The sequence below is a fragment of the Lagopus leucura genome, unplaced genomic scaffold, assembly GCF_019238085.1.
Source record: "Lagopus leucura isolate 7727_CA_CO unplaced genomic scaffold, USGS_WTPT01 Super-Scaffold_739, whole genome shotgun sequence".
Classification (NCBI taxonomy): Eukaryota; Metazoa; Chordata; class Aves; order Galliformes; family Phasianidae; genus Lagopus; species Lagopus leucura.
In genome coordinates, this window is record NW_024962255.1 from 22,141,505 (window position 1) to 22,165,038 (window position 23,534).

General features: G+C 43.6%; 1 protein-coding gene across 1 annotated transcript in view; it reads left to right on the forward strand.

Moving 5' to 3' along the window:
- The window catches only part of ARMH3 (armadillo like helical domain containing 3), a 106,499-nt gene that overhangs the window by 55,157 nt on the left and 27,808 nt on the right, over nucleotides 1-23,534 (forward strand). The window lies entirely within an intron of this gene.

A 23,534-nucleotide genomic window follows, 5' to 3' on the forward strand; every position in this document is an offset into this window, starting at 1 on the left:
ATGAATGTATATGAAATGGTTATGCTTGCTGCAGAAGAACTCTGAAAGAGCATTTACAATTATAGTTAGGTGAAAGAAAGCCAAATTGGGCTGTGCTCATTTGTTGTAAGTTACCTGGAATCCCTGCTGCAGTGCTGTACCTCATGTTAAATTACCTGCACTCTGTAGATCTGCGCTTACTGAAAACCTGATAGAGGAGGCAGCTCCATTCAGAGATCCATTAAAGACTGAGCAGCAGCAGGCAGGTACCATCCCTACAGCATTGGCCTGCTTTGCAGCAAGGGATTTATGGGGAGACAGAGAGCTAAGTGCTGCTGACCCAGCCACAGAATGGGTGGCCGTAGCGTTCATGAGGCTGTGTGAACAAGAGTGTGCTTCTGTACACAGTGGAGGCCTATGGATTACAGTCTGCTGAGGGTATGTTTTAAGATGTACCCCCTTCTCTCTGCCCTTCTTTCTCTCTCACAACCGTGCATTGCTCTGAGGTACAGCACCAGCTTTGCTCGAGGTGCTCAGTTGTTCTTCCCTTCAGCAGCATTGGCTGGTGGCACCGTGCTGCTGCCTGAGCACCTGGAAGGCGGACGGCAGGACTGCTGGGCTCGGAGCCTGCGGTGCTGACAGCAGAGGGTGCTCCGGCCTCCAGGTTAGCTCGGCCTCATCTGGAGCTTTGCTTAAACGCCACTGTGAGAGCTGCCACTGGTGGAATAACAGCTCCATTAAATTGTTCACTGAGGTGTGCTTAATGGTAATGACCTCTGACATGCTGTCACTGCTAATCAGTCGGGCTGAGCTCAGATCAGGGGCTGGTACAAGACAGTTAACAAATGAAGAAAGTGAGGAAAAAAAGGCAGTGAAAGCCAAAGAGAAACTCATAAACATATTTTATTGGTACTTTAAATCCAAATATAATCTTGCTGAGGTTAAGGATCAAATTCTTACTAAAAATTCTATAAGAGAAATTTCAAGATACTTGCACTTAATTGAAGAATTAATTTGTCACGTTTTTCAAGTGATGGTCTGAAGAAATGATCCTAAATAAGGATTCTGGATTGATTTTAGATGTTTTTGTTTTTTGTTTTTTTTCGTGATCTGTAATCACTCCTAACTGAAGGAGCAATGTTCCTTCTTGTTGTTTCCCAGGTTTGCTTTGCATGCTTTTTTTTTTTTTTTTTTTTTTTTTTTTTTTTTTTTGCTGCACAGGGATGCTGGCACAGCAGAGTGCTTCCTGGGATAGCACGGCAGCTGTGGAGGAGTGTTGGTTGCTCAGAATTCAGCTGCTGCTTGTTTTTCACCTGACCTTGCAGTCTCTGGAAGTTTAATCTGGGAGCAACAGATTTTGATGTGGACAGGTTATGGCATTAGCTGGCATCTTGACAAAGAACAGGAGTTGTTTCAAAGGCAAAGACCTCATTGGAAGGCCAGTGTGACCAGCAGTTCACTAATGGGAGAACAAAAAAAGAAGCCTTGCTGTCCCAGGCTGCATTGTTTCATCTTTGCTTAGCATTCTACCCATGCTGCCAGTATTTTCATTAACTTTAAGGGTTTTTCTCCAATTGTGTAACTTGAATGTTTCATTGGCTTTACAATAACTGATTTCTTGTCAAGGCAGTGGTGTTAGCTTTAAGCTATTGCTCTTTATTTACTCGCTGATTCATCTCGGTGTGCTTTGCTGATAGAGCTCTAGCCAATTTCATTCTGCTATAATTTTCCTTCATTCTTTTTCATTCATGCAGTGGCTTAATTAAATGTTGTCTCTGCCACTGGCCCAAATCCAGAGAGCAAATCTGTGCACGGAGTGACATTGTATGGACCAATTCCACAGCATGGCTCTGTGAGTCAGGTGCATCCCAGGTCACCTTCCCCCTTTTTGCCAATAACTTCCATTGCAGTTTGAGAGGTGACTCTTAGTGTCAGGTCTGTTTTCTCTTGGCTTAATACACGTTTTTCTCCAGTGGATTTTCGGGAGGATTAACTCTTCTCTTTGTGGTACCTGAAGGTTTCTAGAGCTGATGCACATTTGAGCAGATCTGTTTGTATTGCCTTTACCTGAGCTGCCACAGCTTGGTTTCTTCAACACACTTGAAAGCTATGCTGCAGCATGGGGTAAACACCAAGTGGAGATGGTTCCCAGGGTGCAGCCTTGCTTTCCTGGCTTTCTCAGTCTTACATGTTGGCTGCTTTCATCACCATTCTTCAGGGTTAGTCAATAGGTTACCCTTCTGAGAGGGAACATGCAAAGGGTCTGCTTCTGTACTTCAGCTACTGTGCAAGGACTGCCTGTAGCTGTGTCTGTGCAATGGAGGGCTGTTTCTTGGGCAGAAAGGAAACCCTCCTGTACACAGCTGCTGCATGGCAGACTCTTCTGAAGTTCAGCAAATATCTTAGCTGGTACTGTTCTCCTAAGGTGAACATCTCTCTGCAAAGTTTACTCACCTGTAAGCTTTCATCTTTCTGTAGGCTCCTTAGCTGAGTTTACTGGGAAATGTTATCTCTGTTACTGAGGTATTGCTTCCAAGATTTCATCTGCTTTGTATCAAATGCAACTGCCCTGTGAATAGGGGAAATTTGTCTGCAGATCCTCTTTGCTGGATTCATGTGTGTGGAGTGCAAACTTGTAAGATGGAGTTCGTTAAACTACTAGCAGATTTTTCTTGATGGCTTAGTATTAAGAATATTCAGCTTTGGAAATATGTTTGGCACACAGTTTTCAGCTTTTGTGCTAGTGAATTCAGGGTCTGGAGCTTGGTGAGAGCAGTCACGAGAGGGAAGACATGAAAGGCACTTATCAGTGCAGTTGTGATCTGTTTGATTAAGGTGAGTTAATTTGCACTGTGGTGTGAAGCAGTGTGGCACCACACAAGAATTCTGTTATCTTTTGTTTACCAAATACGTTTCGCTGAAGAAACATAAAAATACTGGGAAGCACACATTAGCACTGGCAGTGCTGCTGATTTATCTTGGAGGTGGACATAATGTTGGTCAGAAGTTATTTCGTGCCTCATTTGTTTGCAGATACCTTGGTCTTGAATTCCCTTGCTGAGTACAGGCACATTTTGTGCGAGCTCAATAATACATTAAAGCATATGCTGTGAAGTTAGGATGCATTTTTGTAAGCATATATATATATATTTATATATGTATATATATATATATATATTTATTTATGCATATGTATATATATATATATTTTTTTTTTTTTTTTGCTGCAGTACAAAATCTGAAAAGATCTGCAGGTTTCTCTCTTTAAATGGTTGTATTGTTTCATTCTGCTTATAAAAACAGCCTTTATTATTTCTCTGGTATTGTAGCTGGCCTGAGTTCAAATCCAACTGACAGATTTCAGCTTGACATCTTTGTTGGTAGCCCTCTTGCAGCCAAGAAGCAAGAAAAGAAAAGCTTTAGCAACCACCTTCTCTTGGCCCCCAAAATTGGCCCTACTGGAACATGACTGAAGCACGGTTTGAAACAGCTGCTTGTAGTTTGTCAGAATTTCACCCATGCTGTTCTTATTCTTTGGGTAAATGTAAGGGACGCTGATCTCCACTGGTCTCAAGTCTAGCTTTCTAGATTTGCTTTAATGGAAAGAGAATATTAAGCAGCTTTCTTCATAACCCAAACAATGTAAAATCATTGTGAGCTTAAATAACACCTCTATCCCTCGGAAAATGGTGTAGAATAATGCTACTTTACTCTTTCTGTTTAAAAGAAATCTGTTGCTCACAGCAGCAGCCAGAATTATTATTCCCTTTGCAAATCTGGGCTGTGGGATGTGTATTTAGAAGAAAAGCTTTTAAAAATCCAGTAACATGTATTTCTTGTTATCTTCTACTAGTGGGGGGCCTCAAATTTGTTGGTTTTTTTCCTCTAGAAATGTAAACGTCCTATTCTCTTAATTCTTCCTTTAGGACTAAATTGACAAAGTACCTGCTTATGCAGTACACCTGTTTGTTAGGCAAAGGCAGTACCTACCTTCAGCTAAATGCAAGGATAATACGCTGTTGGCATGACTGCAGAGCTGCAGTCTGTTTGAGGACTGCACCAGAATCTGGAGCTCCATTCCCAGGGAACTGTGAGAGGAGGGCACCTTATTTAGAAGTCTTTGTTCATTAAGAGAAACATACATCCTAGCATTCAAAGTTAAAATGCTGATTTAGGAGCTCTTCCTACTGAAGGCAGGGAGCACTGTGTCACCTTAGCAGCACAGGAGCTTTGCAGCCATCGGTAAATACCAGTTGGTGTTGTTGAGGCTATGCCTATAGCAAGGTAAAAGTGCAATGCCAGCTGGAGTGGAAAAAAGGGAAAGCTTGCCTGAGTTGTGATTTCTTTCCTCCAAAATGTAAAAATATTTTGGGCTCAGATTCGTGTACATCCAGTCAGAGACTGTAAGAAACATCCAGGGTTCAGGTTGTCTAAATTCCACTGGCTGGAGTCAGGATAACTGGGAGAAAGCCCCTGTTGGGGAGTGCAAGGTATTGCTATTTCTATTTTTTATTACTTTTTTTTCCCCTAACTCTTGTAGCTGGAAATGTAATTCAGAAAATGATGGGGCAGTGCTTCTGAGGGAGCCGTGTCTTCCTCAGCTTTGAGGCAGGACTTGAGGGAAGCTCTTCCCATTGCCTGTCTCAGGGGCAACTAGCTGGGAAGGTTTGGCAGTCACAGTGTCCACGTGCCTGACAGTTCCTCAGCTGTCGAAGCCAAGCAGATGAAGATAATGATGGTCCAATGAGAATCACCTGTGATGGACATCAGAATTTTGATATCTCAGACTAATGAGGCTTTAGTTGAAGGATGTTACTCTGGGGGCAAAAACTGCCATGGTGTGCTTTGTCCGACTGTGTTCTGCGATCCGTGGAATGCTGGTATGTACTGATCACGTGGCTGAACAGGAGGGCTCACCTGCCATTCACTGCTGCTAGCAATTATTGCAAGCTGTGTTTTGCTACGAAGAGTAGGCTCTGCCTGGAGTTTCAGTTGAAGTGCTGGGCTTGAGACTTGGCAGTGTGTCTCAAGCAGAAGGCCGCTGATGTGTTGTAGGGGACCTTGTCACGTTGGATTTCGGTTTGATAAGGCATAAAAACAATTTGTTTTGTATGTGCCTTATTTTGAGGATGGTCAAATATGGAGCGACCTGAAAAACTCCCTGGCAGTTCTTTTGTCTGACTTTGCTGGAAGACTTTGAGAGCCCAAAAGCTTTGTCGTCTTGCTGCGTTAATGATTAATTAGGTCATCATTTTGTATTAATTACAGTGACATTTTTCTTCTCATCTTATGGATTATAGAGTGGAAAGCAATGCAACCTTTTGTGCCCAAGTGAGAGATAATTTCAAACTTCAGAACACCGAATTTCAAGTGTCTTTGGGCGCTGTGAAAAAAACACTTCTATAGAAGATGCAGTTGGGATGTGCTCTGAGGGCAGGAGAAATGTCTTTTATTCTAAAGAAACTCGTGATGTTGCCAAGACTTTGGATGAGAAACTTTAAACTGGATCCTTTTTCCCAAAGGTTGTGTTGTGCTGATTAACGTACAACTCTTGCTGCTGGCAGAGGAGGTGTGAATACATGCAACTTCCACAGTGCCCTTCGTGGGGTGTTTTGAGCAGGTTGTATAAATACTCAAAGCCTAATTGCCTTTGCTTTTTAAAAGAAAATATTTAATGCTTTCCTTATAATTTTTCAATGTTCCTTGCTTTGGAATTTGGAGCCACAAAGCCAGACAGCTCCAAGATCTTAAGTTTGACCATAAAATAGAGTGTGGTCCTGGAGGTGCTTCCCCAACTTTTCACAAAATAAGTGATCCATAAGTGGAAGAGTTTGAGCAAATCAATCACCATCTTTGGAGTTACTCATATCTTGTGTGGACAAAGCTATGAGCAGCCTGGTGTTGGACCAGATAACATCCAGAGGTCCTTTCCAACCTGTCCATTCTGTGGTTCTGCAGAGAGCAGCCTCTTTCCTGCCTGGACAGATGTGAGAGAAGGAAGAAAGCTAATTTTGTTTGGCTTCTCAGTGCTATGTATTTACTCTGGATCCAGCAGTTAAAAATGCTGAATAGAGCAGTTCTTTAAATCAAGAGGAGCTTGTGGTGCTCAGCATCTACTTTCTTTCTCTGTAAGGGGTAAAAGCCAGAGGACTCGCAGTGTGTGTTGCTGCAGATGCCCAGTGTTGTCTGCTGGCTGTGAGCTTGTCAGCCAACTGGGCCCTGCTGGTGAGGTCTGACTATGCAACTCAGTCATTTGTGAGAAGAAACTATTCCAGTATGATTAATGCTGTGGTTGATGATGAGGACAGAAAGCACTTCTTTGAATAATGCCTATAATGGCATATTCCCCTGTGTGTGTGCTTAAAGGAAAAGCCTATGGTTATATGAAATTGAGGGCATTTTGAGAGGCAGTTAATGACAAGTGAAAATGATAGCTAGGGTAGATTAATTGTTAAATGAATTGTGCCTGTGCTTGCTGTCATTTTAATGTGGTATCAGTCTAATTATAAGTATGATGTTATATAGCAGGAAGGCATCAGGAAACAATTCTATGCATTTGTCTTCAGGCCAGAAGAGTTTAAAGGCTTGGCCATAAGGAAGTATTTTGGGCTTTTTTTTTTTTTTTTTTTTTTTTGGTAAGTGTAGCCATCTTTTGCTGTGTCTTTTTTTTAATAATCTAGAGTAACCAAATCTGTATTTTGAATAGTTTTGTATTAATAAGTCCATCCCCAAACCTTCCTGACAATGTGGTAAAGCAGTCTTTACTCATAATCAGTTTAATATGAGTTTTGAGTTGTGTTTCAGGCCAAATGATCTAGTCTCAATCAGAAAACAACTCATGGGTTTCTTTTTTTTTATCTTTTTCTCCACTGTGCTTTATCTCTACTACTCTTTATTTAGCTTTGGTTTGGCATGGAGCTACTTTACATTCATGCCTGCAACCTGAGCTGGGCATGAAGGAAATTAGCAGGATGGAAGGGGTCTGAAGGCAGCCAGGCATAGGTCTCTTCTCATCATTAGTCTGCTGCTGGCAGCACAACTCCAGACAGAGGAAATCCGTCTTCTGAATGGATTCGGGGTGGCAGTGGGGCAGAAGCTGCATACCTCTAGCAGTCTTTTTCACGTACACTCTTTAGTTATGGCTGAGTTGAGTGAACGCTGTGAGGTTTTCAGATCATGTGAAATGTTGCCATATGTCTTTTGGTAGAGTTTAGCAGTCTGTAAGATGGCTTATCTTGAGTATCCAAACTGCTCGCTTGAGATCAGTAATACTGCTACACCGGGAGACAGGAGAATGAGCAGAAGAGATCCTTTCCCAGGAAGAGAAGAGGCCTTCAAAATCATGTTCTGAGTTGAACTTGGATGAGTACAGGCACAGACACGAGCAAGAGGAGCCATCATCGTTCCCTTCGAAAGGGCACTTGAGGTGTGCTTTGCACAGACCAGCAAAATGAAAATGAATGCTTACTAATGTAGTGGGAAACAAGCAAGTGGAGCAGCTTCTGAAGCTAGAATGAAGTTTGTCACATGGACAAACAGGCATGGGGTGTCATGAATAAATAAAAGTTGAAAGTCAAAGGATTTCTAACAGTGAGAGCACTCTGAGTATCTGGGGCGGTCTTGTGTTCGGTTAGAGTGATGCCATCTAAGCAGATCCAATTAGAATTAGTCAGGAAAGGATAATCTTGTACTGAGGATAGGAGAGATCAGAGAGGCAGAGCATCCCAGCTATGTGCCAGGGCACCCAGGTAGGAGAAGCATGCTGAGGTTCTCAGTGGGCTGGGCTCCCAGCACCCGCCTTACTAACCATGTCAGCCCCAGGGCATTACTGAATGGCTGGACAGTGAATGAAAACATGGTTCAAACAGCCAAGTAAATAGCATTGTAGATTTTTCTAAAGTATAATGGTTGTAAAAACTCGTCGCATCTTTCTGTAAGTTATTTTCTTCCTGCGTCGGTGATTCAGAGCCTATTAGTGCTAATAGGCCAGCTGCTTCGGAAAGACTGATGCCACCCCTTCCCGTCAGCCAGGGATCACTTCTCCACTAAAGGAAGACAGTGCATGTCTTCTGTAAAATTCAGGGGCCGGTTAACAAACTGCAGTTCAGAATACATTACAGATGATGAATGTGATCTCCTTAAAGGGAAATCTATTCGTTTGACTTAGTGCTCTTACGATTAATTGCTTGCCAGATTAAATTGCTCCATAAAACGCACACTACTTTACTCGATCTCTTCATGATGAGATTAGCTAGGCCATGCTGGTTCTTTGTATGTTAATTACAATGGTATTTTCTACTTCTATTTAACTATTAAATTGTTCGGCACAGCATGCTTTCACCTAGCCTCAGGAAAGTGGTGTTTTTCTTTTGCCCACTGTTTTAGAACCCTTCACCCCCTTGTTCAGAAACAGCCTCAGATTCCTTTGCAGAGGTATCACGCTGTAAGAAGATGCGTGCTGGGATTTTTCTGTTTTCTTTCCTGTGCTACACGCGAATGGTATTAACCTTGCACAGCTTCACTGTGCAGCAATCTAGGGCAAGAAATCACAGAAATGTAGGGGTTGGAAGGGATCTCTAGCGATCATCTAGTCCAACCCCCCTGCAAAGCAGGCTCCCTAGACCATGAAGAAATGAAGAATGAATGAAGGTATCTGAAATATCTAAACGAAGAATATCTGAAACAAAGCTATGGAGGCAAATGGGAAATGATTTGAGGAAAACTTCAGAAAAAGCCATTTTGAACTCTCTGTGTAGACTTACCCAGGTCTCTGAGATATTAGTCTGTTCCTGGACTACACGTGCAGCTACACCCATATGCATGCACAAAGTAACTTCTGTACTTTTACAACACTAAGCTTTTGGCATTTGCATGTATCTAAGTGTTCCCACTGTGATGTTTTCTCTTTTTTTCTTGTTTTTTTTTTCTTCTGTTTTTAAAGTCATTCATGTCTCTCGATCTAAAGTGAGGGATTCTCTCTTAGCAGCTACAATTTTTGGTTTTCTCTCAACTTCATATACCGCTCTGTATGTGCTGCTGCTTCCCAACACACGCTGTTCCCAAGAAAGCAGTGTGTGATCTTCAATGGGGATTGCTTCCCAGAGGCAAATTTTTGTATTAATTAATCTGTTTTTTTATTTGCTGTGTATTCAGAGCTGAGAAAATTCAAAAAAAGGCGTAGCAGAACTAGGAAAGTTTCAGGAAGGGACAATGAAGAGTGGCTGAAGGAATGGAACCAAATGTGTTATGAGGAGTGTTTGTATACATGACAGTGCTTCAATCTGGAAGAGAGATGGCAGAGAATAAAAGACTTCATACGGCAGTAAATATCATAGAGAAGAGCAGCTGTGAGAGGAGGGTGCATCAGAAGATCAAGTGAGTTAAAAACCAAGCAGATCCTGTTTTATGTAAGACTTAGTTAAGCTGGGAAATAGCTAAGAGGTTGTGTGAATTTGAGGCAGTGATTATGTAAGCTAATGGAAAAAAATTCCATCACTGGTTACTGATCATACAGATATCACCCTGCCTCAGGTATCACCTTGAGCTGCTTGGGACTGGAAGCCAGAGTTTGTTTTGAGGCAGCAGCACTTCATTCTTGTCTTGTTTTTACACTGTTCCTTCAGTTTCTTTCAGACTGAGGCAAGTGAGCTGGCCTTTGCTACCTGGCTCACTGTGGCAAATTTTAATGTTTATGTAAATTTTATCTGTCAGCAACTTCTCAGGCATCAGCTATTTACTTCACAGCCTTTACCAAGGGCATGGCAGTGTGCCAGCAGCCCTGTCCCACTCCTTTCAGGATGAACACTTCACTTGCAGTCACCTGTCAGAGGTATGCATACGGTTTGTTAGGTCTGGTGCTATCTTGGTGTTGAGGAGGCTGAAATCCCATGCTAGATGTCTGTGGGGTTCATTGTTATGGCAAGGAGTCATTTGCTGTCATTTTGACCCACATCAGCTTTGCACAGGGAAAAGAGGGCCTCCAAACCTTTCTGTGGCTTTCTGCTGCTGCTTGTATGTGGTTGTCCTTGGTAATTTACTTAGAGGAGGGATGCCTAGGATGACTGTGCTTCCCTTTGAGCTGGTCTCCAGTCCAGCAGCCATTGGCAGTGTTCTGGGAATGGCAGAGAAGTGTGTCAGTGTTGGAGCGCTGGTGGAGAGGCAAGTGGAATGGTGAACCTTTGGAAGAGTTTTCTTCCCTTGTGGTTTTACTTCAGAATTTCAATAATTATCCTCATTTTTTCCTTTTCTTTCTTTTCCTCCTTCCAGAAAGAGCTCAGGAGGAGCTGTCAGGATCGTGAACTCATAAGTCTCATGGAAGTGAAAACCATGCCAGCTTAGCAAGGCATGATTTTAATTAAGACTAACAGGACTTTCTGCCTTTTTTCTTTCTTGCTAAACGCGATTCAAATACAGCTGCTGAGAAGAAAGGTCTTCACCAGTTCAGTATCCTGTAGTTTGTCAGCTAAAAAAGGATGAGTTGTTGAGACCTTTAGATTTTAAAAATAAGAAGATAAAGGCCCTTAGTGTTTTGTTTTGGTTAGGGGACAAATGTTTTCACTCGAACCTTTGCAGAGTGATGAATTGAGCAGGGACATAATCTAGTTTTTCTGTTGCAGGTTGCTGTTTAAAGGAAGTACATGATGGATAATTTATCACTCATTCATTTTTCTTTTTGAATACTGCAGATCCTCCTGCACTGCTCTATAAATAGAAATCTCTGAAGACAAACCTCAATTTCACTAAATCCAAAATCATCAGTTCTCATTCAGTGCACAAGTTAGATGGGTTAGGAAAACAAATGGATCAGGGTGAGACCTCTGCTGTGAGTGCCTCAAATAATGATCTGTGCTTTGTGAAGAGCATTTATCTATGAAGACCAGCCACAGTGGATTAAAAGTGCATTATCTGGAAAGAGGCAGATGTGAGGCAGCTCATCATACTGTCATCTGCTAGCCCTTGCTGGCCCAGCTGTGGGCACTGGCTGCGTCTGCATGGAGGTGAGGACCTAAGGCTCTGTGGCTCCAGCTGATTTTCCTGCTCAGTGTTGGTCTTGCCAGGCTAGTTCTGCCCCTCTCTGCATTGCCTGCTGCAGGTATCACACAGCAGAGACTGCAAGTGCCTGCTTTGTGGTGCGCTGCTGGACTAAGTGCCAGGCTGAATTTACCTCCCATCCATTTCCTCACTAATCCATGGTGCCTCTGACAGAGAAAGCCATCTGTGTTGCTGCCGCTTCATCGTGGCTTGGGGAGTGAAATAAAGCAGAGCTATAGGCTTGCTTGCAGTCTGATGTTTTTGAAGCAGTTTAGGTGACCTGTGGCATGGAAGCAGCCCTCGCTGGTTAGCCTATAAAGGAGGCAAGTACAATGTTCGTTGCCGTGCTGGGTGCCAAGGGTGCCTCTGGTTCACATCTTTCTAAGCAAACCTTTGCTTCTGCACTGTCAGCTATTCAGTTGAAAGAGTTGGCTCAGGAGGGAGTGGTGCTGCTGTGGAACCCTACTAAGACCCCATCTGCTAAGAGCTTGTATTGATTTGTGTCTTAGTTTATAAAAGCCTTCAATTCTCCTTGTGTAAATGCCATAAATAATGCATGTGTACTAGATAGAATGTGCTGTAGGAACATCCCAGATATCATTTTGGTCTGGGTTGAACTAAGCTAATTTAATCATGGTTAGGAGTTTCTCATAGCTGCGAAGCAGAAAGTATATTGTCTTATTCTATTTTAATGTATTAGTCAACACGCAGAGGTGGGAAGATAGGTATTTGAAAGTGGTAATCAACTTTATAAAACAACATCTTTTAATGTTAAAATATTATAAAACTTGATCTGAAACTCATTGTAAATCACATATAAACACACAGTGTAAGTATAGTGAAATCCAGCTCTGTGCCTGTGATTTGTCTGCATAATCCCCACATTTATATGCCCCTTTGTCAGAAGGACTGCGGTTTGTCTGGGCCTGTACATATATATACTAAATAAATCATTTTGCTCACTCATAGCAAACTGCCATTTTGTTCTAGCAACATTGCAGAGTACATTTTAGTAGGGGGTGTTGATGAATAATTTGTTCCTTTGAGATTCCACGGGCTTAAGGGCACCAAAATGTATTTTGGGTTGGACGAGGTCCAAGTTGAACTTCTTGGCAGTCTTCTGGAAAGTATATGGCAGTTTTAGAGATGACCTGTTTATGGAAATTTAATTGGATTTTTGCTCTATTTTGCTGCTATGTGTAAAGAAAGCAAATAGGTAGAGGGATGGGGTATTTGTTAGAGTGAGGATTTTTTCCTTGCACTATTAGAAATACCCAGTGTGTTGTGGCTGTGGAAGGAGGATGATTTCACTTCAAAATGTCCTGTGGTCATGGGAACTTGAGTTCTCCTCTGTACTGATGGACAGTGGTTCCTGTAGAGGAGAGAGAATGTATTTGTGTGCATATAAATTCATTCTGATCAATGTTTCTCTGGCAGTTACTTGATATTAGTTACCACAGCTGCAAAATGAAGAATGTGTTTGTGTGGTACGGGCATTGTTAATTGAGGAAATGTGGATGCATCCTATTTTCAGAGCTGAGACTTGTCTTCCTGTCGCTGTTCTGGACTTGATAATGCCAAACCTGCTGATATGATCAAATGGCACACTGCAGGCTAGAGCTACAAGCCAATTTTGGAACTCTCTAGTTCTTCAAATTGTATTAGCATCAGGTGCTTTGTCTTGGCTACAGCAGACAAACTGTAAGAACCAGGCTGTCTTTTGGCAGGCATTTTTGGGGAGTTTGGAATCATAGGCTAACATTCACTTGAGAATAAGTGACAAAGCACTTATGGTGGAGCATCATCAAAAGGCAAAGGCATCTTGCATGGGCTTTCTTAAATGATGGGTGTGAGCGTAGTGCTATGTGGTGTATTTTCTGGTCATTGGGGGGGGGCATACAAATTTGTGATAAATTTTACAGATACTGGAAGGCTGGCAGAAGGTTAAATCAAGGGAGGGGATGAGGCAGAGTGGTCTGAATTGCTTTTTAATGTATCAGACAGCGCTGGCCTGTCAAAGATGGGCTGTGTCTTGCAAAGTAGTGATATAAGAAGCATTGACTGACAGCTTTACTCTCAGTTTCTCATGAAATGTTCAGCTAAAGAGATTAATTTGACTCCTGAAACATTAGCAGAATCAAGAAAGTGACTTTTAGAATCACTTAGTTTTTGCAGTTTTATCTGGTGACTTTCAGAAAGTGTATTTAAAACAAACAGAAAAAGCACAGAGAAGACTCATTTGTCAGAGAGGTTCATAGAAATGCTTCTGAGATTTCACCATCTTATGCTCCTTAAAACTAAAGCTGGGATATTGTGTTCAGAGTGCTCAAGCATCTTTGAGAGGACAAAATGCCCAAACAGAACTGGAGGCTAGACCCTGAAACCAAACGGCAGCTGTAAATTAGGTACTGATTTTTGACAGATAATTAACCGTTGTGGTAAGCTGTTGAATTGTTTGGTTCTTTCTTCATATCCAAATAGGATGCCTTTATGAAAGATGCTCTAGCTGGCTGCTGCTTTGGGAGTGTGCAGTGCGAGGGTAGTGCTGCGAAACACAACAGCCTGCGATATGTGGGAGTTCAGATAAGCTGATGCAGTGACTTGTAGTTACATGGATCGGCTAAAGGCTGATCAAAGGTCTCATTTTGCATTTGAAACTCAACAAATTAATTCTTGATCTCTGTGCTTCAGGCTTGTTTTTTTGCATTGAGAGAATTACCTCTGTACATTCTACTGAAATTTATCAGTGCAGCAATTAAACAGGACTGCCCTGAGACCTATTCTGAGTTGTTGCTGCTCTTGAGAGCAGGGGGCAGAGGAGAGATTCGAGGTGATGGTGATGGGCTGCAAGCTTTTCATCTTTCTGCGATCACAGTCATGACTGTGCTCCATGAATGTGGGCCGGAGCCGAGGAATTCTGCTGCAAGAGAGAGTGGGCAAATTGCTGCTGAGCTTGGACTGCTGCTCAGAGTGTTACATTTGTCATTCATATCTTCACCCATATGTGCTTCAGTTTCCACACAGAAGCAGGGATTTTCTCTGTTGTGTTTCAGAACTGCAATGGCTTTATTGTAAGTTGCAATGGCAAAGAAAAGCTTGAGTGCCTTCAAGAGAGGTGGAGTCTTTTTTCAGTCCTATTCCTTGCTTAAAAAATAGCTTTTTCCTGAATTTCTTTTGCTCAGCCTCCATGCTCAGCTGTGGAGCTGATGGACGGGAGCACAAAATCCATGCTGGGAGATGGCCTCAAACTTAGAGAAAGATTAAATATGCTATTTATTTCAGCAGTCTCTATTTTGGTAACTAACATCAAATACATAACAGCTCAAGGAAGTAATATTGTGGTGCTGGTGTTCTTATATGCTTTGGGGATGCTGAGGTCTTTAGGTCAAGACATCAAGGCACACTTTGATGTTAGAGGTCTGCTTACCTGCTTCCAGGGTCTGGCACCTGCAATTTGAACATAGCAGCACTTTGCATGTGAAGGTAGGACGTGAACTGACTCTTAGGGTCACCTCGGGGGGGAACCCATCAAAGGAGCAGGGCTGTGCCCTATGGAATGGCTGTGCTGAACCACAGCTCCTCCTTCAAGCTGGAAGAGAACATGACCTTGAACAGCTAACTTCCATTTCCATGAAATGACTGAAATCCATTACCATGCAATGGTATGATTGATGATGCATTGAAAGCCTTTTAATGAAACTAGGAAAGCTGTCAATACTTGATGTGGCTCTATTACTGGGTCAGGAAGAGCTGGTTTGGGGAAGGGTCTGAAAAAGCACAGCTGATTCTGGAGCTCATAGCAGCTGCCCCAACACGTAAGAGCAGAGAATCTATAGGAGCTTCAGTTTCAGTCTTTGCTCTTTTCGTGCTGACTCTTAATTCTGCCTGTTGAATAATGGCAGAGGTGTTTTGGATGCAGTAAGTCATTAAAGTTCGTTGACACTCAGGTTTGCTGTTCAGGTCAGGTTAAGCACCGTGTTTACTCCTGCTCTCCTGGGCTGCTTTTTGCTCAGGCAAGAGCTTCGATGGGTTTATAGTAAAGAAATCTGGGAAGAGCTTGGATAGGATCATTTTCCAGTGGCAGTCTGCAATCAAAATACTTGGCAATATTTGCCAGTTTTTATTTTGAAATATCTCATTTTTTTTACCAGAAGGAAGTATGAACATGTGATTTGTTACGGTTTTTCCTCCTGAATTCTTGTATGCGTTTCAAGCTGGGCTTGAAATCTTGAGTTTTGTCCAGATGAAGTGTTTGATCGAATTAGAGAAGTATGCAATTTTCATGGAGGTTTAAGATCGCAGAGCGTCACTTGGGATTTGAAATAAAGCCAGATTTTTGAATTTTGAAATCCTTCATAAGAAAACTTCAACTCTGCTCTAATTTTAATCATCTTGCTTGTTGAGTATTGCAGTGTGTCTTGTCTGCAAAGCCAAATATAGATCTGCCCTTTAGAGAGCATTCCAGTTTCCTTAGTGGTTGTTTTCTTTTTGTGGTTTGTTGTGTTTGTTGTTTCTTTTTTGGTCTTGTTTTGTTTTTTGGGAAATGTTGATACAGTAAGTATGGTGTCAGGCATTGGCTCTCTTAAACTGATCAGTGGCACTGCTCATTAGCATCGAATGCCACAGCCCGTATCACTTTTACTGCGTCCCTCAGCTAGCGCATGTTAGCTGTTAAAGCAGCAATTAATCCCTTTGATACCGAATGGGTTCTGTAACCATCTGACCTGGTATTTCAAATAATCATCAGAGTTCTCTAATGGCTTGCGTGGCTTAATTCCAGAAGGAGTCTTGCTACAGACAGGGAAATTTTGCCATGCAAGCTAACTTACATAGAAAGCTGATGGTGAGGAATACTTTCTAAACACAATCAGGAAAGTGGTGACTTAAGCAAGTGCAACAGGGTGAAGGGGAAGCACAGTTTGGTAGATGAATAATGGGCAGCGTGACTGTTTGATGCTGCAGCAGGCCTGTTAGCACAACTTCAGCTGGTACTGCTCTTTCCCCTGGCAGTGCTCATCGCTTAGAGCAGTGTCTGACCTGGGTTAGGGAGTCAGAAGTTTCACAGCATGAATCCCTCATTGCTAGTTTTGCATGTACTCAGTGAACGCAGGCCCAAGCCTCATGACTGCTTGCAGATCCTCTGACACCTCTTTGATATCACATGTAACTGATGAAAAAACACGGCTTTTTTTCCAGCCTTGAACATGATAAAACTTTCAAAGCATAAAAAGACATCAGTAGTAGAGTGCTGTAGTTTGGGCTTTGTCTTGTTTGATGGGAAAACATCAGCAATGAACTCTGAAACACGTGATGCTCCATTGCTTCTTAGATTGGAGAACCCATTTGTAAACACAAAATGCACTCCACTGGCCTCGCCTGCAGTAGCACCCATAAAAAGAACAGAGCTGAAAAAGTAAATGTAGGTGTAAGTTACAAACCCAAAGCTTTGAGGGAGCAGCAAGCATAGGTATCTATGTCAGGTATGAGTGTGGGTGAGGGTGGGAATTTGACAAGAAAAGAATTCTCTCATCCTTCATGTAGCACAGGAAAATGTGCTCCCAAAGCATAGTTTTGTCCTTTGGCTGCCAGTTCAGCTGAATGGTTGTTGTCAACATCTGACTGATGCTTGGGGCAGCATAAAGATGTACAAAAAACCCAAACCCACAACAAAAAAGAAACCGCCAAAATCAAAACAATCCTAGAGCACATTCCATGGCTCTGAAAACCCTTGCTGTAGGTTGGTGGCTTAACAAGTTGTTGCTTACTGGCTAGGCTGTGATTAGTTGAGCCCCGCTTCTGTTCTTGTCCTCACTGTTGCAAAATGAACTATGAACATAGGTGAGCTGTGGTTAGCTCAGAGTTTGGCATTACTCTCTGCAGTCACAACGGATTTAATACCCACACCTGCCTGGTGTCAGTAGGTAATGATAACTGAACTGATAACTTGTTCAGTCACAATCAGTCGTGCTTCACATCATCACCTCTTAAATACTCAGATTTGTGAGATCTGCTGAGGTCTCACTGGAGGGAGCTGGGGCTTTCAGGGCAGCAGGTCTAGTTAAGAGAACTAAATAGATGGGTGCACATGAGGTCCAGCACAGTGGTTACATACCTGCGATGAGATGAAACTCTCCACTGGTCCATACACCAGATACCCTGCCTTAAGAAAACAGAATCTTAACCAACTACAGATGTCCCAGGCTTTCAAAGAGGAAATAAATAGCATCACAAGAACATCGTGCATTCAGCTGCAGTGGTGTTTGGCTGTATAGCTTACCTTGGCACTGAAAGCCACCTTACCCAGCTGATGTATGTGGCATCTTACTGAGGACGTGGCATCCTCTCTGGGGCTGGCAGGGGTTGTCATCAGTCATCTTTTGGTCTTGGTCCTGGGTTTGGCACAGACAAGGAGAAAAACATTTCTGTGGTGGCTTCCATCGAGCGTTTCCCAGCAGAGGTGATTCTCATTTGCACCTGTCTGACGAGGAAATACAGTGAGCTTTACAGCATCTTGTATTTTCAGAGGATTGGACTGTAAATAACAGGTTTTGTTCTACATGGTAGCAGGTAGTGTCTGAGCAGTTAAGGCTGTGAATTCTGTTTAGATGATTACATGGCTGTGCAGGTGCAGCTATAGCTGACACTTACTGTAATTAAGTTAATTAAATATCATTGTGGGACTCAACTTCATTTCCTTCCTGAAGTAGGTTTGACTGCAGTTGATTCTTGCTTAGGCAGTGTTCCTTCCTCTCTTTCTCTCAGTGTGATGTGATATCCGCGCTGCTTCACAGCTCAATTATGTTGTTCTTCATTCAGTCACTTCAGACAAACAGTGCCTTCCTTTCCCACTGGGACTTCTGTCTCAGGCACAGGATTTGTGGGGAGCCAGGAGAATAAGGCTATAGTTGGTTATCTAAAGAGATTTGCTGCCATAGCGCTCAATTAGGATGCTCAGGGCCACATGCAATACCTGCAGGCTCCCATCAGACGAGATGAGGGGAGTAAGAGTCATTTCCACATTTGTAGATAACGTGGGGCTGATGGCACGTGTTGATTATGTTGACCAGACTGGTAGCCATCCTTGTCACCTTTCTCAGAGAACTTTAAAAGGTCCTGGTGGGGTGATTTATAAACTTAAATTTCACACTTAGATATGTTTGGAAGCTGGTGCCTGCACTGCACATGGTATTCTGCACTGAGCATGGCCTCCAATAAGCCAGATCTTCTCCTTTCCTTAAAGTTAAGCATCCTGTGATAAAATACTAATTAAGTTACTAATGGGCATAAAACTAATTTAAAATATTGCAGTTTTTGATTGTGTTTGAGGTTTTGTAGTGCCTTGTGCCTCAGGAGGCTTGGATGGAAGTCTGTAATGTGAATGATAAAACAGTGGGAAGATGCTGGCCCATTTAGAGGGGCTGCTGAGAATAAATGTTTGCCAAAAGTTCTTTACTTCTGGTCCTCACAGAGGAGGTGGCTCTGTCTGATAAACCACTTTAAAACACTTTTTCTTGATTTCTCTTATAAACTATAGATTGAGACAAGAAATTTATTCCTTATCAAGTCATAGCTTCGTTGTAGAAGAGCAGTCCATCAGACCAGTAGATGAATGAGAAGAGATCCAGTTTGCACTCTGTGCTTCAACAGATACTTCTGTTCCCAATGCACAGGCAAAATTTTCTACTTTGTCATTCCTGTTAGTTAAACTAGCAGTGCTGTTGGTTATGTATAATTAGAATTTCGATGCCTACTAATTGTGATAAGGGAACAGAAATGCATCCAGGCTATGACTGAGCTAATGAATACACCTGGGAGAGTCTCACAAGAGTGATTCCAGTGTTGCTTTGGCTGTGTGAAAATGTGAATTGATGGGATGCCACAGCTCACCCATGAAGACTTCCTTAGAAAAGAAGCCAAAGTTGAAGTGGTTTAAGTGTGGGGATGGAGGTATTTGACTTGCTTGGCTTAAATGTATGAATGTGAGCTCTGAGAAGATCAGCATGTCCTGCTAGGAAGATATCAGCCTAGTACCCAGCAAGCAGTGGAAAGGTACACTGCAGAGCTGCGTGTGGGGTCACGAATCACATCCTCTGCTTCTTGCTGAATGGAGCTTGGTAAAACAGCGCAGGCAATTGCTGAAAGCTTTTGTCCCTCCTTATTAAATAAATAGACCACGTACCTCCCTCTGCCGTGCCGCCTGTCATCGCGATCAATAGATTTCGGTGTGGCAGAACAGAGCAGGTGTAGCAGGCTCATTTCTTCTGTGAAATTACAGAAGTGCTGACTCAGATGCTTTCTGTAAGCTGTAAAGCAAGTGCTTTGGACTCAAATACCCTTTTGTCTTGCATTCTTCCCTGCAGTTTTTTTATTGTGTCTGGAAGGTGCCTCCTCCTGTGAGTTGTGGTCTTTCAGCCTAATGTCAGTACTCATTAAAGTGTAGGAACAGGAGAAATTTAACAGACTAAGGTTAAACCCCAGCAGAAGGAAGAATTTAGTGAAACATTACAGGGAGTTTGCTTGGGTTTAATTGGCACTCATAGCTTAGGTATGGCAGGTAGGTATGCTTTACAGCAATGCCTCATGGACATGTGATAAAATAATCCAAACCCTCTCACCTCCTGCCAGGTGGAGCTGTACATACAGAGTAACTCAATCTAATTGTTGCAGGCACCGAACAGATGGGGTTTTACAGCCTCCAGTGCTGGGTGTGCATGAAAGAGCAATGCCAGCAGGATTCTTGCCCCAAACAAAAGCTTGCTGAGACACAGCTTCCTGCAGGAAGGCAGGCTGCTGGCTGGGAGCTTTTGCACAGGTCTCAGCAACCAGGAGTGTGACAGGGAAGAAGATAGGCGGTTTGTTCATTTTGGTCCCTGGGTGTAATTTACTTGCTGCCTTATGCTTGAGTGGTTGGCAACATACTGCACAGTACAACACTGAGCCTGCTTCATTTTGTTGCTTGAAAACACTGTAGAGGCAATTGTTCTGACTCCCATTTTGTAAAGAGAGAAGCTAAGATGTGAAGAGGTGGATATCAGCCAGGTATTACCTTCTGTGTTCCACCCTAGCAGGATGTAGGAAGAAATGAGCTTTTGTGCTGTCCTGGTTGTACAGGAAGTGTTTGGGTACACGTGCTTTATATCAGGCTCTTCATGCTGGGCCAGCAAAGCAGGTGCAAAGACCAGCTTCTTGCAGTGAGTGATAGCTCAGCATTCCGTTCTCCTTAATGAGGTTTGCAACTCTTCCGTTCTTCCCTTAGCCTACTTTCAGTACTACTTCTGAGTGCTTAATTTCACTTCTCAGGACAAGAGGATGGTGTGGTCCTCTAGGACACTGGAAATGTAGCTGCCATTGAGCAGGAGTGGGTATTAGACAGCGCATCTGCAACAGCGTGATGGGGAGACTTTGGAGGTCAGAGAGAATGAGCAGGAGTGCTGGCTGTCTGAGCAGGGTGACTTTGCTTTCCCTGCACATTGGACCCAGAGCACGAGGTTAGGGCAGGCAGGGCGCATAGCTTACTGCTGTGGGTGCACGTGGGCTGGAAGATGTTCTTACAACTAGTGGCAAATCAAACTGAAGCCCATCCATTTTTGAGACAAAAGGCCAGCAGCAGTCAGCTGAAGGCTGCCCAGCTGTAGTCACCTCAGGCAGCCAACACAGAAACCTTTGGCTGTCAGAGCGTCGCAGTTTGCAGAAGGCAGGCTGCCCTGTGATCAGCTGATACTGCTCTGATCATCTGTGTGCTGCACTCTTCACCTCTGGTTTTCTTTGATCCTGCCTCTGTCTCCTTTTCCTTGACTCTCTGCTTCATTCAGTGCTTTGTTTTGATTTTTCTTTTTTAATCCTTGATTTATTTCTAGCTAAGATCTTTAATGACCAGAGTAAATACAGCACCATTATGTTTTCTTTGCCACTGCATTTTTTTTTTTTTCCCAGTTTCTGAGCTTTCCCTGTTCTCTTGTATTTGAGACCATCAGCTCTCCTGGGGCAGAGGCTTCCTACCACTGTTTGTACAGCACCAGTCTCAGTGGGACCCGCTTTCACTGTCTAATAACATGATTAATACAGCTAATACAAATATATGCTTCTTTGGTGCCCAAGTTCCTAAATCAGGATGGAACGCTTCAGGTTTTTTTCCTGCAGTGATTCCCTTCTTCCCAAAGGAATATATGCAGAGAGTAAGCATGCAATATATGCATAAATAAATGCAAGTGTCCTGAAAAAAATATAGGTTCATATGCCTCTTTTCATGCCTTCTGGCTCCATGGCATTCAGGTAGCTTGCTCCCTGAGAGCTGCATGGAGTGAGGGCAGCATGTGTTTTGCTGAGAGCACAGGCAGGGCTGTTGTGCCACTTTTCCCCTCTTCTGCCTGTTAAACTTGCTTCCTCATCCAGTGATGGTCTCTTCTCCTGCTGGTAACTGAGGTGTGACTATCAGAGGAGGCAGTGCTGTTGGAGTGACATCCCTCTGGAGCTGCTGAGCTTTCTGCCCCCTGTGGATCTGTGTCCCGAAAGCATTCTGCAGTTTATCTGACAAATGGCAGGCAGACCCACTGGGAGCTGGGCTGTACAAATAAGTGTGTTCACCAGCAGAGCCTGTGGGGCACTGCAGTGTTCTGTCTCCCAAATGACATTTGACCATTTCCTTTCTGTGTTGAAGATGGTAGTGTTTTCTGAATACCAAAGGTTTCCTTTCTTTTTCCCCCATCACTGATAGAAAAGTCTGAGAGCACAACCTATCAGAAGTCCTTTATAAGAGCTTTAACCACTCCTTTTCCCTCCCTGAAGGTACTGGCTGATAGCCCAACAATCAAGGCAATCACAGTGTAAAAATAAAACACTGCTAAAGCTCAGCTATTTGGCTCTGGTGTGCAAACTAATGATGGCTAAGCTGCTGTTCTATTGTCCATAAGGGGGAGACTGTGCCTGAAAGCTGTGCTCCCCTGTTGTCTCCATGAGCACGTGCCTGGAGTGGCAGCTGTGCAAAGTGAAATTCCAGCTGTTTGCAGCAGCCCAGGAGGCCAGTTACCTAGAAGCACACTGCAGGGACAGCACAGCTTTCAGGAGATGGAGGAGTAGCAGGGGTGTATCTGGAGCAGTTGATGCAGAAGGGCTCCGTTACTGCTGGGTGCAGGTGGAATTTCTCCTTACAGGTGTGAGAAGGAGCTGTGCCGCATACAGAGCCTGGCCTCCACGGTGTGTGCTCAGCTGTGAGAACCTGGCTGCACAGAGCTGGTGCTCAAAACAAACCCTTTGTGCTGCTCCTTCCCAGGCAGCCTGCGGGCTTAGGGAAACAGCTCAGGTCAGGAAGGAATTCTTGGTACTGAGAGAGTTCTTTGAACCAAATTAAATGGCTCAACTGCTTCTAGTTGCTGAAGAGTTGTCCATATGCCTCTAGGGAAAGGAGGAGGGAGGCTTGAATGCTTTCTCCTCTTTAATGGCTGTTGTTCCTCACTGCAGCAGCAGCTGGTTGCTGGGCTGGCTCTCCCTGAGTGAATCCCAGCTGTGCTTGCAGGTGCCGCTCCACTAGCTCAGATCCAAGCAGGGATGTGTGAGCAGGCAGCCCATGCTGAAGTGCTTCACAGCACTTGGATACAAATGAATGCTAAATCTGTTCCCTGGTAAATGTTGGAATGGTACGAGTGCACTGAACCCTGCTGAGCTGCCAAACCTTCTGTCAAGCCAGAAGTTAAGTTGTTGCAAGTGTGCGTTCCTGTTTTTTTTTTTTTCAATAGCTTGTAGTGTGTCCTGTAGGAGTGTAAATACGACTCCAGCCAGGCATGAAACATGCAGCTTGAAAGCCCTGGTGTTCAGGAGGCTGGGTAATGGAGAGTGCGATCATGACTCACAGGAGCTGTTCTCTTGTTGGGTTGCAATGGGAAGAGGCTGGGCACATCTCTGCCTGTGTATTCCCTCTGTTCTGGAGGGAGAGGGTGTGCAGCAGCCTGGCAGGGGCCTCCTGAGTTTGCTGATGTAGCTGCAGGGTTGTGTGAGACTGCAGAGCCCCCTGTGCTGAGTATGTACTGATGGGTAGGAGTAGCCAAGGGAGATGTCTGCCCCTTGCACAGGCTAGGAACAGTGCAGTGAATCTGCAGGTTCTGTTTTTGTTTTTTTTTTCCTCTCTCTTCTCATCCCCTTAAAGAGGTAAGGATGCTTCCAAGTTGGTTTTCTTTCCACCAGTTCTGATTATCCATAGAACATCACTTATTCCTGAACTCAGTCACCAGCTCTTAGCAGTGATGAAGTCTTGAGAGAGTGGCTGAAAGCCTTTCTGGCAGGGGGAGGAGTGAGGAGGAGGAACACATTAGAGCGCAACGAAGGAAGCTGCAGTGAGTTTTTATGCTGATGAACATGAGAGCAAAAGCCCTGACGGCTGCTGTGGTGGTAATTTGGGCTGGCAAGTGTTTTGCAGGCACTGTCAGCACACATCTGTGCCAGCACTGGTGTGGGCTGCTCCCATCCTGATCCCAGACCTCGGCAGTGGATCTCACCAGTGGGAGCCAGGCAAGTTGCATACAGCAGCATGG